General features: G+C 41.1%; 1 protein-coding gene across 3 annotated transcripts in view; it reads right to left on the reverse strand.

Annotated features, from left to right (window-relative positions):
* CRB1 (crumbs cell polarity complex component 1) overlaps positions 1 to 12,328 on the reverse strand; it is a 265,536-nt gene that overhangs the window by 200,911 nt on the left and 52,297 nt on the right. The gene's annotated exons all lie outside the window — the stretch shown is intronic.

The following is a 12,328-nucleotide window of genomic DNA, read 5'->3' on the forward strand; positions in this document are numbered from 1 at the left end:
TCTTGATGATCCAGCTGATGTTGACAATTTGATCTCTGGTTCTCTGCCTTTTCTAAATCCAGCTTGAACATCTGGAAGTTCATGGTTCACATACTGTTGAAGCCTGGCTTGCAGAATTTTGAGCATTACTTTGCTAGCATCTGAGATGAGTGCAACTGTGCAGTAGTTTGAGCATTCTTTGGCATTGCCTTTCTTTGGGATTAGAATGAAAACTGTCCTTTTCCAGTTCTGTGTCCACTGCTGAGTTTTCCAAATTTGCTGGCATATTGAGTGCAGCACTTTCATAGCATCATCTTTTAGGATTTGAAATAGCTCAACTGGAATTCCATCACCTCCACTAACTTTGCTTGTAGTGATGCTTCCTAAGGCCTACCTGACTTCACACTCAAGGATGTCTGGCTCTAGTTGAATGATCACACCATCATGGTTATCTGGGTCATGAAGATCTTTTTTATATAGTTCTGTGTATTCTTGCCACCTCTTAATATCTTCTGCTTCTGTGAGGCCCATACCATTTCTGTCTTTTATAGTGCCCATCTTTGCATGACATATTCCCTTAGTAATTCTAACTTTCTTGAAGAGATCTCTAGTCTTTCCCATTCTATTATTTTCCTCTATTTCTTTGCATTTATTACTGAGGAATGCTTTCTTATCTCTCCTTCCTATTCTTTGGAACTTTGCATTTATATGGGTATATCTTTCCTTTTCTCCTTTGCCTTTAGCATCTCTTCTTTTCTCAGCTATTTGTAAGGCCTCCTCAGACAACCTTTTTGTCTTTTTGCATTTCTTTTTCTTGGGGATGGTCTTGATCCCTGCCTCCTGTACGATATCACGAACCTCCGTAGTTCTTCAGGCACTCTGTCTATCAGATCTAATCCCTTGAATTTATTTCTCACTTCCACTGTATAATTGTAAGGGATTTGATTTAGGTCATACCTGAAAGGTCCAGGGGTTTCCCCTACTTTCTTCAATTTACGTCTGAATTTGGCAATAAGGAGTTCATGATCCGAGCCACAGTCAGCTTCCAGTCTTGTTTTTTCTGACTGTATAGAGCTTCTCCATTTTTGGCTGCAAAGAATAAATCAACTTGATTTCGATATTGACCATCTGGTGATGTCCACTTGTAGAGTCTTCTCTTATGTTGTTGGAAGACGGTGTTTGTTATGACCAGTGCATTCACTTGGCAAAACTCTGTTAGCCTTTGCCCTGCTTCATTCTGTACTCCAAGGCCAAATTTGCCTGTTACTCCAGGTATCTCTTGACTTCCTACTTTTGCATTACAGTCCCCTATGATGAAAAGGACATCTTTTTTTGGTGTTTGTTCTAGAAGTTCTTGTAGGTCTTCATAGAATGGTTCAACTTCAGCTTCTCTGGCATTAGTGATTGGGGCATAAACTTGGATTACTGTGATATGAATGGCTTGTCTTGGAAACCAACAGAGATCATTCTGTCATTTTTGAGATTGCACCCAAGCACTGCATTTTAGACTCTTTTGTTGACTATGAGGGCTACTCCATTTCTTTTAAAGGATTCTTAGAACAATGTGTAAACAGTCTATATATATATATCTACACCATTAATGTAGATATGCCTAGAGAACAATGATCTTTTCCATGGTCAATATCTTGCTCGTATTAACTACTTAATAAATATTTGTTGAAATGTTTGTCAATGTCAGCAAATTTTTAATATTCATCCTTAATGGTGGCTCGGTGATAAAGAATCTGCCTGCAATGCAGGAGACATGGGTTCAATCCCTGTGTCAGGAAGATCCCCCAGGGAAGGAAATGGTTATCTATTCCAGTATTCTTGGTTGGAAAATCCCAAGAACAGAAAAGCCTGGTGGGCTACAGTCATGGGGTTGCAAAAGAGTCAGACATGATTTAGCAGCTAAACAACAACAATAGTTATTAAAATAAATTTGTTTAGAGATTGCCCTCTGGAAGTTGGAAACAAAGGAAAAGTGAAACAGACCACACTATTTGTTTTAAATATTCTCTGCTTTAATATATCCTGAGTCCAATAACATCAGGCTTAGTCATATGACCTGCTTGATGAATTAAATATGACCCAGAGTGACAGGTCATGTATGTGCTTAAGCTGTGACGTGGTTCTAGCCCGACTCTTTCCCTCTGCTGCAAAAACACCAGTTCTAAAAAGGGACTCCCTTCCTGGCCTGTGCCCAGATGAGGACACATGAAGCAGAGCTTCAGTGAGCCCGCCCCAAGACGTGATGAGGAACAAAATAGAAGCTTTCGTGGTTGTAAACTGATGTTGAGTTTGACCGTTACCATATAGTCTAACGAAAGCTGCCTCATATAGGGTGAGGCTACTAAAAACACTTGGTATATATTTCTGTGTTTGTGCCAGTATCATACTGTTTTGATTATCGTCTCAAGTCAGGGAATCTGATTCCTCCAGCTCTTTTCCAAAGACCCCAATTTGTGTTTCTGTACAAATTGTAAAATTTTTTGTTCAAATTCTGTGGAAAATGCTACAAAACAGGATAGAAAGTTCAGGGAGAAACCCACACACCTATGGTCACCTAACCGACGACAAAGCAAAGACAGTCTCTTCAATAAGTGGTGCTGGGAAAACTGGACAGCTGCATGAAAAGAGTGAAATCACTACATTCTCTAACACCAAACACAAAAACAAACTCAAAATGGATTAAAGGCCTAAACATATGACTGGATACTAAAAAATTCTCAGAGGAAAACATAGGCAGAATACTGACAAATCACAAGATCTTTTTTGATCTATCTCCAAGAGCAATTAAAATAAAAACAAAAATAAACAAACGGGACCTAATGAAACTTAAAAGCTTTCCCACAGCAAAGGAAATCATTAACAAAAGGAACAACTCATAGAATGGGAGAAAATATTTGCAAATGAGGTGACTGACATAGCATTAATCCCCCAAATACAGAAACAATTTATGCAGCCCCATATTAAAAAAAAAAAAAAAAAAAAACCTCCAAACAGCCCAATCAATCAATTGGCAGAATATCTAAACAGACATTTCTCTGAAGAAGACATATAGTTGGCCAAGAAGCACATTAAAAGATGCTCAAAATCACTAATTATTAGAGAAATGTAAATCAAAACTTCACTGGTATAAATGTAAGTTAAAACTTCCGAATTGCAGGCAGATTCTTTACTGACTCCATGAGAGACCTGGGTTCGATCCCCAGTTTGGGAAGATTACCTGGAGGAGGACAAGGCAATCACTCCAGGATTCTTGCCTGGAGAATCCCATGGACAGACAAGCCTGGTGGGCTGCAGTCCATGGGGTCACAAAGAGTGGGGCACGACTGAGCGACTAAAAACACACAAATCAAAACTACAATGAGGTGTCACTTCACATCAAATGGCCATCATCAAACAAATTTATAAACAATAAATGCTGGAGAGGGTGTGGAGAGAAGAGAACCCTCCTACACTCTAAGTGGGAATGTTAATTGGCACAGCCATGATGGAGAACAGTATGGACATTCCTTTAAAAACTAAAAACAGAGCTACCCTTTGATATAGGAATCCCATTCCTGGGCATGTCCACAGAAAACCATGATTCAAAAGGACACGTGGACCCCGGTGTTCATTTTAGAACTATTTACAATAGCCAAGACATGGAAGCAACCTAAATATCCATTGACAGATGAATGGATAAAGAAGATGTGGTACATATATACAGTGGAATATTACTCAGCCACAACAAAAAGTGTAATAATGCCATTTATAGCAACATGAATAGACCTAGAGATTGTCATACTGAGTGAAGTAAGTCTGACAGAGAAAGACACATATCAATGATATTGCTTATAGGTGGAATATTTAAAGAATGCTACAAATGAACCTATTTACATAAAATAGAAATTGAGTCACAAATGTAGAAAAAAAAATCTTATGGATGCCAAGGGGAGAAAGACGGGGAGAGATAAATTTGGGGTTGGGGTTGACATATACATACTACTATATATGAAAGATAACTAATAAGAACATACTACATAGCACAGGGAATTTTATTCAATACTCTGTAATTACCTATGTGGGAACAGAATCTAAAAAAGAGTGGATAATGTATAGGTATAACTGATTCCCATTGCTGTACAGCAGAAACTAACAACATTGTAAATCATCTGTACTCCAATAAAAAATAATAATAAAAAAAAATAAAAACACTATTGATCCAAGCCTATGATTCCATTACTTAGAATAATCATGGAATCAAAAAATGTAGATCTCACAGGAATCTGGTAATTATATAATCAGCCCCCTCATTCTACAAATGAGAAATCAGAGAGTGTAAATGGTGCATTTACGGATGTACAATTAACCAACGTTGGCCAGGGCCCAAATTTGAACATCCTGACTCTACTTATTTAAAAATTGATGCTGAATATATAAATATTTGTTCTTCAACTACATTAAAAGGAAGGATCACTAAAATTATAGACAGGTACGAAATCAGAATAATGAATTCCTTGTATAAAAAAGTTATTGCTGCTAACTCACAACTGGTTTTCCAATAGCGCTGCTTTATCTGCTAAGTGCTATTTCTGTTTTCTCTCTTTGTGTTCAAAGCAACAAATTTGAGGCCAGCTGATTAGACTGACCAGTACTTGTATCCACTTGGTCTCCGTGGGAAGCAGACAGAATCATACAGATCGGACCACAAACCCATCCTCATTAGCACTCTGCTCTCACCAAGTTGCCTAATTTTAAGAATCAAAGAATTTTGGATTCAGAGAAAAGAATCATTCATTTGGCAATTATCAGGATAATTACGTGAAGAACCAAAAAGACCACAGGAAGGTTAATCTAGGTTACATATGAGTGAGTCTCATTTCTGCAGATATTAGTCATGGGGGTGGATAGCAGTTGAAACTATAAACAGTTTTAATTTGGAAAACTTTTAAAGGCGAAATGGATACTCAGTTATCTAGCACTCATTAAAAAATAACACAACCCTGATTTGTAGTGTTTGCCAATTTCTCTCATGCCAGTTACTGCCACCATTGCTCATTGGAGCCAACAGTTTAATAACTCTCTTGCAAAATCCCTGAGTGTTTGCCTCTTGGCTTTCGTGAGTTGGTAGGAGGCTTGGAATCTGACAGACCTGGGATTAAATCTCAGTTGTCACTTTGTAGTTGCCTTTTAAGTATATCACATAAGCTATCATGATCTCAGGTGTCTTAACGATAGCTACTTTTTAGGACTTGAGGTATGGATAACAAACCCATGATACTTCTTCTACTTGGCTCTCGTCTTGCTTAATCTGCTCCAGCAACACAGCTCGCCTCATGATGCCTCAAAAACTCTGGGCACGCCCCTCCCGTGGGACTAAGAGCTGCTGTTTTATTTGCCAAAATGGTTTCCACCCACATAGCTTCATGGCTCACTTGCTCTGTTGCTTTTCTCCAAAGCACTATTGCCAGCTTAAAGTTACATATTGTACTTGTGTTTTTTCTGTCTCAACCCATTTAAATATAAACACATTAGCAAGGATTGTGGTCTTCTTGTTCACAACTATAAAATGAGCAGTAGCAAACATATAGACATTAAATACCTGTTGAATAAAGGAGTCAATGAAGAAATGATTGAATAGTGAACATTTAAATATTTATCATCCTAACCAACCATGGTCTGGCTAGACAAAACTATGGTTTTTCCAGTATGGATGTGAGAGTTGGAACATAAAGAAAGCTGAGCACCAAAGAACTGATCCAACCAGTCCATCCTAAAGGAAATCAGTCCTGAATATTCATTAGAAGGACTGATGCTGAAGCTGAAACTTCAATACTTTGGCCACCTAAGGGGAAGAACTGACTCATTGGAAAAGACCCTGATGCTGGGAGGGATTGGGGGCAGGAGGATAAGGGGGTGACAGAGGATGAGATGGTTGGATGGCATTACCAACTCAATGGACATGAGTTTGAGCAAGCTCTGGGAGTTGGTGATGGACAGGGAAGCCTGGCGTGCTGCAGTCCATGGGGTCGCAAGGAGTGGGACACGACTGAGCAACTGAACTGAACTCAACTCAACTGAATCATCCTGTTCTCTGGTGTCCCAGACGGTAAAGAATCCGCCTGCAATGCAGCAGACCTAGGTTCAATTTCTGGATTGGAAAGATCCCCTGGAGAAGGGAATGGTTACCAACTCCAGTATTCTTGCCTGGAGAATTCCATGGACTGAGGAGCCCAGTGGGGTCACAAAGAGTCAGACACGACTGAATGACTAACACACACCTCTCCAGGCTAGGGATAACTAGTCTTACCTTCATTTCCCTATAGAGCTAATACGCTTTTTGCTTCAGCTAAAACATTTCAGCTCTGGGTAGGCAAGCTCATTTCTACCGCTATGTCTTTTCTTATTTTTGGTCCCATCCTGTTATTATTCTAAGTACACTGGTTTGCGTTCTCCGTGCAGTAGAACTTTTCTGAGAACAAAGAGAAGGCTAGGGAATATATGACAACACGCCTAACACACTGCTGGAAAACTCTGGAGGAATCACTGCTTTTTATTAAATTGGGAAGAAAACTCTACAAGACTCATAAAGGGTGTTAACAGTATCAGCAAATAGGACCTGGTTCTAGATGACTGAGTCCATTCCTTCCTCAGATTTCACTGTTACAGCAAAATCATGAAGTCCTAACCCCTGGTGCTTGTGCCCTGTGCACTTTACAAGGTCTTTGGGAATGCACACGTGTTAAGATGTGGTCATTAGGATGGGCCCGAACCCAATGTGCCTGATGTTCTTGTAAGAGGGACAGAAGAGACACAGACAGACACAGGGCGCACACCGTGTAATCACAGAGGCGGAGCGTGGAGTGATGCAGCTGCGGAACAAGGAACGCCAGGGCTTGAAGATCACCACCACCAGACGCTGGGAAGAGGCACGGAAGGATTTGACCCAGAGTCTCGGAGGGAGCAGAGGCCCTGCTGACGCCCTGACTTGAGACTTCCAGCCTCTAGAACCAGGAGAGAATGGATTTCTGGTGACCCGCACCGTTTCTGGCATTTGGCTACAGCTTACATAGGAAACTAAGACCATAGCCCAAGATTGGAAGCAGCCAAGATGACCTCTAATAGGTGAATAAACAAAATGTGGTACATCAACATAATGGGATATTATCCAGGGATAAAAAGAAATGAGGTATTCAAGTCACAGAACATCATGGAGAAGCCTTCAATGAATACAGCTACTTGAAAGAAACTAGTCTGAAAAGGTTACACATTTTATGCTTCCAATTATATACCATCCTGTAAAAGACAAAACTATAGAGACAGTAAGATCCCCTGGAGAAGGGAATGGCAACCCACTCCTGTATTCTTGCCTAGAGAATCCCATGGACAGAGGAGCCTGGCAGGCTACAGTCCACGGGGTCACAAAGAATAGGACATGACTGAAGCAACTTAGCAGCCACGCACACAGGAACAATAAAATGATCAGAGACTGTCCAGAGGGTGAGAGCAGAAAGAGAGGGTTAGAAAGGGGACTTACAGAGTAGGGAAACTGTTCTGTATTATGTTGTAATAGAGCATTTTAAAAACCTAGAGAACTGTAGAGAAAGAAGAGAGAACTCTATTGTATACAAAGATCCCAGGAAGGAAAGTTGATCAGGACAGCAAAGAAATGCAGAAAACAATCACACAGAAGGTGCTGGGGGGAAAGGTGCTATCCAAAGGAAACACGCAGGGCTTCCCTGATGGCTCCGTTAGAAAGAATTTGCCTCTCAATGCAGGGGCCGAATGTGACTGCAGGTTCGATCCCCGGGTTGGGAAGAGCTCCTGGAGTAGGAAATGCCAACTCACTCCAGTATTCTTTCCTGGAAAATCCGATGGACAGAGGAGCCTGGTGGGCTATAGTCTATTATTACAAAGAGTTGGACACTACTGAGCACGCACACAGGGAAACAAGCGTCAAAATACAAACAGAAACCAACTCATTTTAAAGCAATTATCCTCCAATTAACATGTTTTTTAAAAAAGAATAAAAACAAAAGGAAAGTCACATAAATAGTACATGCAAATTGATAAAGATATTTCAACAGGATTGTGGGTTGAAACTTTGACATTGGTAGTGTGTCCCTCAGTCGTGTCCAACTCTTTGTGACCCCATGGACTATTAACCCAGCAGGCTACTCTGGGCATGGGATTCTCCAGGCAAGAATACTGGAGTGGGTTGCCGTTTCCTTCTCCAGGGGATCTTCCTGACCCAGGGATCAAACCTGGGTCTCCCACATTAGGAGGCAATTGAGCAAACTCAATTATTTCTTGATAACAGCCACCAGGGTTATTACGATTGAATACATCTGATCATATTTTATCTTTATAGATTCTATTTGCTCTGTATACTTCAGGTAGATTGAAAAGAAAGCATTCTTTAAAATGCTTTTTCCCTTCTCCAGGGGATCTTCCCCACCCAGGGATCAAACCCAGGTCTCCAACATTGCAGGCAGATTCTTTACCAACTGAGCTACTTCTTTAAAATAAAAATTCAAATTCATCTACTTAATCATTCCTGATGGGTTCTAGAAGATAGGATGGCATCCCAAAGTCTTTGAAGTTATTCAAATAAATTTAATAATAGTTTTGTCAAAGCACATTTCTCTTATACACTGTTAAATATGACCACACTTTGAATACTGGTTAAAACAATTTTAAATTAAACTAGATGTTGAATCTACATTGACAATATTCAATTTAGATCCAAATGCATGAAAGACTCAAGAAAGATAGCTATAAATTACTTTCCTAAAGCACAGTAGCTCTAATATGGTAGTTTCCTTTCATGTGTCAAGGTCACAAAGAGAGTCATTTATAAGGTGCTGTCATTATTTAAAAGAGCCCCATGGACACTGTGAACCATATGAAAATCTCATGCCAATAAAGTTCTCCCTTGGGTTTCCCTGGTGGCTCAGTGGAAAACCATCTGCCTGCCAATGATAGAGACACGGGTTCGATCCCCAGTCCAGGGACGTCCCACACGCCACAGGGCAACTAAGCCCTTATGCCACGACTACTGAGTCTGCACTCTAGAGCCCCCGAGTTGCAACTACTGGTCCCAGGAGCACCCGAAAGCCTGTGCTCCACAACAAAAGAAGCCACCGCAATGAGAAATCTTCACACCGCAACTGGGCTTCCCTCGTGGCTCAGCTGGTAAAGAACCCGCCTGCCATGCGGGAGACCTAGGTTCGATCCTTGGGTAGGAAGATGCCCTGGAGAAGGGAAAGGCTATCCACTCCAGTATTCTGGTCTGCAGAATTTCATGGACTGTACCCAAGGGGTAACACACAAAGAGTTGGACACTACTGAGGGACTTTCACATCACTCAACTTCCCACTCACCACAACCAGAGAAAAAGCCTGCACAGCAACAGAGACCAGCGCAGCCAACAAATAAATAAATAAAACTCTTAATACATCACAAGCAGAAAACTTCCTGATGGCTCACTGTGGGTTGCGGAATACCTGGGTTCGATCCCTGGGTTGGGAAGATCCCCTGGAGAAGGCAAAGGCTGCCTGCTCCAGTATTCTGGCCTGGTCACAGTCAGACACGACTGAGCGACTTTCACTTTCACATTAAAATTCTCTCTTAACACATCAAAGCAGAAAACAATAGTTCTTCTTGAATTATTAAAATTCAATGTAGGTTATGTACAATAACCAGTTTTGTAAAACTACGGAACAGATAGGAAAACAATTGGCAGCGTGTAACCGCAAATTCATCACAGCTCTGAGTAAAGGGGAGTGTCTCTCTGCACAGAAGAGGAAGGGAATGTCCCTTCCTGAACTCCGCTCTGAGACTCCACATGTCCATGTCCTCATCCAGAAGGAAATGGAATTGTAGGACGGTGCATGGTCAACAGAAACAGCACACTCTGGAAGGAGAGGGAGGCACCACTTTCATGAAAAAATTACAGTATGGAACCAAGGGTGACTCTTCCCTCTTCATTTAAAAGAATGTACTTCATTTTTCATTTCAAAAACTTTTTGTTAAAGTTCAAGAGGAAAAAAACATTGATTCAATAAATTCATATGATCCAAATAACCAAAATTTTCTCTATGTTTTTATGATGTTCTGAGCAGCGTGCTAACCTACCTTCCCCCCAGCACCGTCCCCAGCTCCCCACACTGCTGCTGCATTATCCTTCAAGAGAGTCAGTACACAAGCTAGGAGCACAGCAGCCAGAGTCAGACCTCTCGGCCCTAGTCCCAGGCCCGGCATTCCCAGCAGTGTGGCCTCAGAAAAGCAAATAACCTCTGTGTGTGCCACGGTTGCTTCAGCTGTAAGACAATTAATAAAAGGTTCTACTTGATAATGTGGTCATGTGTGTCATAAGGAAAAAACGCTCGTAAAGCTCATTGTACTTATATTTTTTCTCCTAAACAATCTCTTCGAGGAGAGAAAGAGACACTTATGTCTTACAACTCTGATTAAAGTTCTCAGGAAGATGTATTGCATACTGCAGAACTTGTGATCGCCTGTGTTTGAAACAGAGAGCTTGTTGACAATACATTCATGGGGACCCACCCAGACATATGAATTATCAGGGGCTGCACTTGAGAGGTGGCATCTTAAACATTCCAGGTCTCTGTTGTCTACCAAAGGCTGAGACACCCGGTGTAGCCTTCTGACTCTATACAATAGGGATGGTTATAATCATAGCTATCTTATGGGGGAGCTGGGAAGAATTAAATGAAGTATAGCACATATAAAATATTTAGCAAGGTCAGCAAATGTACTATTATTTATTAATATGGATGGAATGTAGGATTTGTCACATAAGCAGTCAGAGTGGAAAAGAAGGCTGAGGTTGTGAAAGTTTTCAAGTCGGGGGAAGAAAATGCCTAAACTAAGCATTAGGACCAAGAAGGCAGTGTCATCTCCTCTTGAAAGCAGATATATTAACACAGACTTTGAGAGTTTGCCTGCTTAAAAATTAAAGTGAGACTTCAAGTTTTTTTAACTAATAAAAGATGTTGTTTTAGAGAATGTATCAAGTAATTCCAAAGTATTTATTTAGAGTCTATCAATAAAATGGCCAATTCAGAGACAGAAAACAAATTCTGTGCATGTCATTACAGCTACACAGCTGTGACACCCCTGAAAACAGAGATGGCACAGTAAAAGGTCGACACTCATCTCCTTAAAAGCTACGTGCAGCAAACACTAGGAACTATACCTAACTGGAATTAAAAGTTCTTTGCCATAAAATGTACTATAAGGTCACCTCATTTTACGTTTTACCTGTCTTCGCATTTCTTTTGCTCCATTTCTCCCCCCGCCCCCCACTTCTCAACATAAAGCTTCTGTGTCTCGTTTCCCAGTGCATGGGGCCCACTCGAAGTTTCAAGGAGGATGAATAACTAAACAACTCTTTTCAATAAGTACTGCTGCTGCTGCTGCTGAGTCGCTTCAGTCGTGTCCGACTCTGTGCGACCCCATAGACGGCAGCCCACCAGGCTCCGCCATCCCTGGGATTCTCCAGGCAAGGACACTGGAGTGGGTTGCCATTTCCTTCTCCAATGCATGAAAGTACACCTCTGGGCAAAAAACAACCCTGAGTGTGTGTGTATGTGTTGCAACTTTCCTGTTCATTTGGTTTTTCTCCACTCCCTTTGGCTGCCTCAGCTATAGCATAGTGGGCTGCCGTCTATGGGGTCGCACAGAGTCGGACACGACCGCAGCAGCAGCAGCAGCACTTATTGAAGAGAGTTGTTTTTCCACCCAGCCTTTGCTACACACTCAGCTGTAAGGCATATAAGTAACAATCTCACTGTAAACCATACAAGTAAAATTCTCAACTGTAAGCCATACAAGTAACAATCTCAGCTGTAAGCCATACAAGTAACAATCTCACTGTAAGCCATACAAGTAAAATTCTCAACTGTAAGCCAAACAAGTAACAATCTCACTGTAAGCCATATAAGTAACAATCTCACTTTAAGCCATACCAGTAACAATCTCACTGTAAGTCATACAAGTAACAATCTCAGCTGTAAACCAAAGTAACAACCTTGCTGTAAGCCACACCAGTAACAATCTCAGATGTAAACCATACAGGTAACAATCTCGCTATAAGCCATACAAGTAACAATCTCAGCTGTAAGCCATGTAAGTAACAATCTCGCTGGTACAGCCACAGCAGGTGACCCAGATTACAGAACACTGTGCTAATGCCAAGCTGTCTTGTTTAGCAGCAGCTGCTCTATGCTTTGCCTTATTGATATTCAGATTCAGCAGACACAAATCACATGGCCCCTTTGAGGAGCATGCACTCTGCTTGCTTCCTTTTGAATGTTCAATAGCTACCATCCTGCAT

This window comes from Bos grunniens, chromosome 16 (assembly GCF_055505025.1).
Source record: "Bos grunniens cultivar Pamir isolate PY7600 chromosome 16, Bosgru_T2T1.0, whole genome shotgun sequence".
Classification (NCBI taxonomy): Eukaryota; Metazoa; Chordata; class Mammalia; order Artiodactyla; family Bovidae; genus Bos; species Bos grunniens.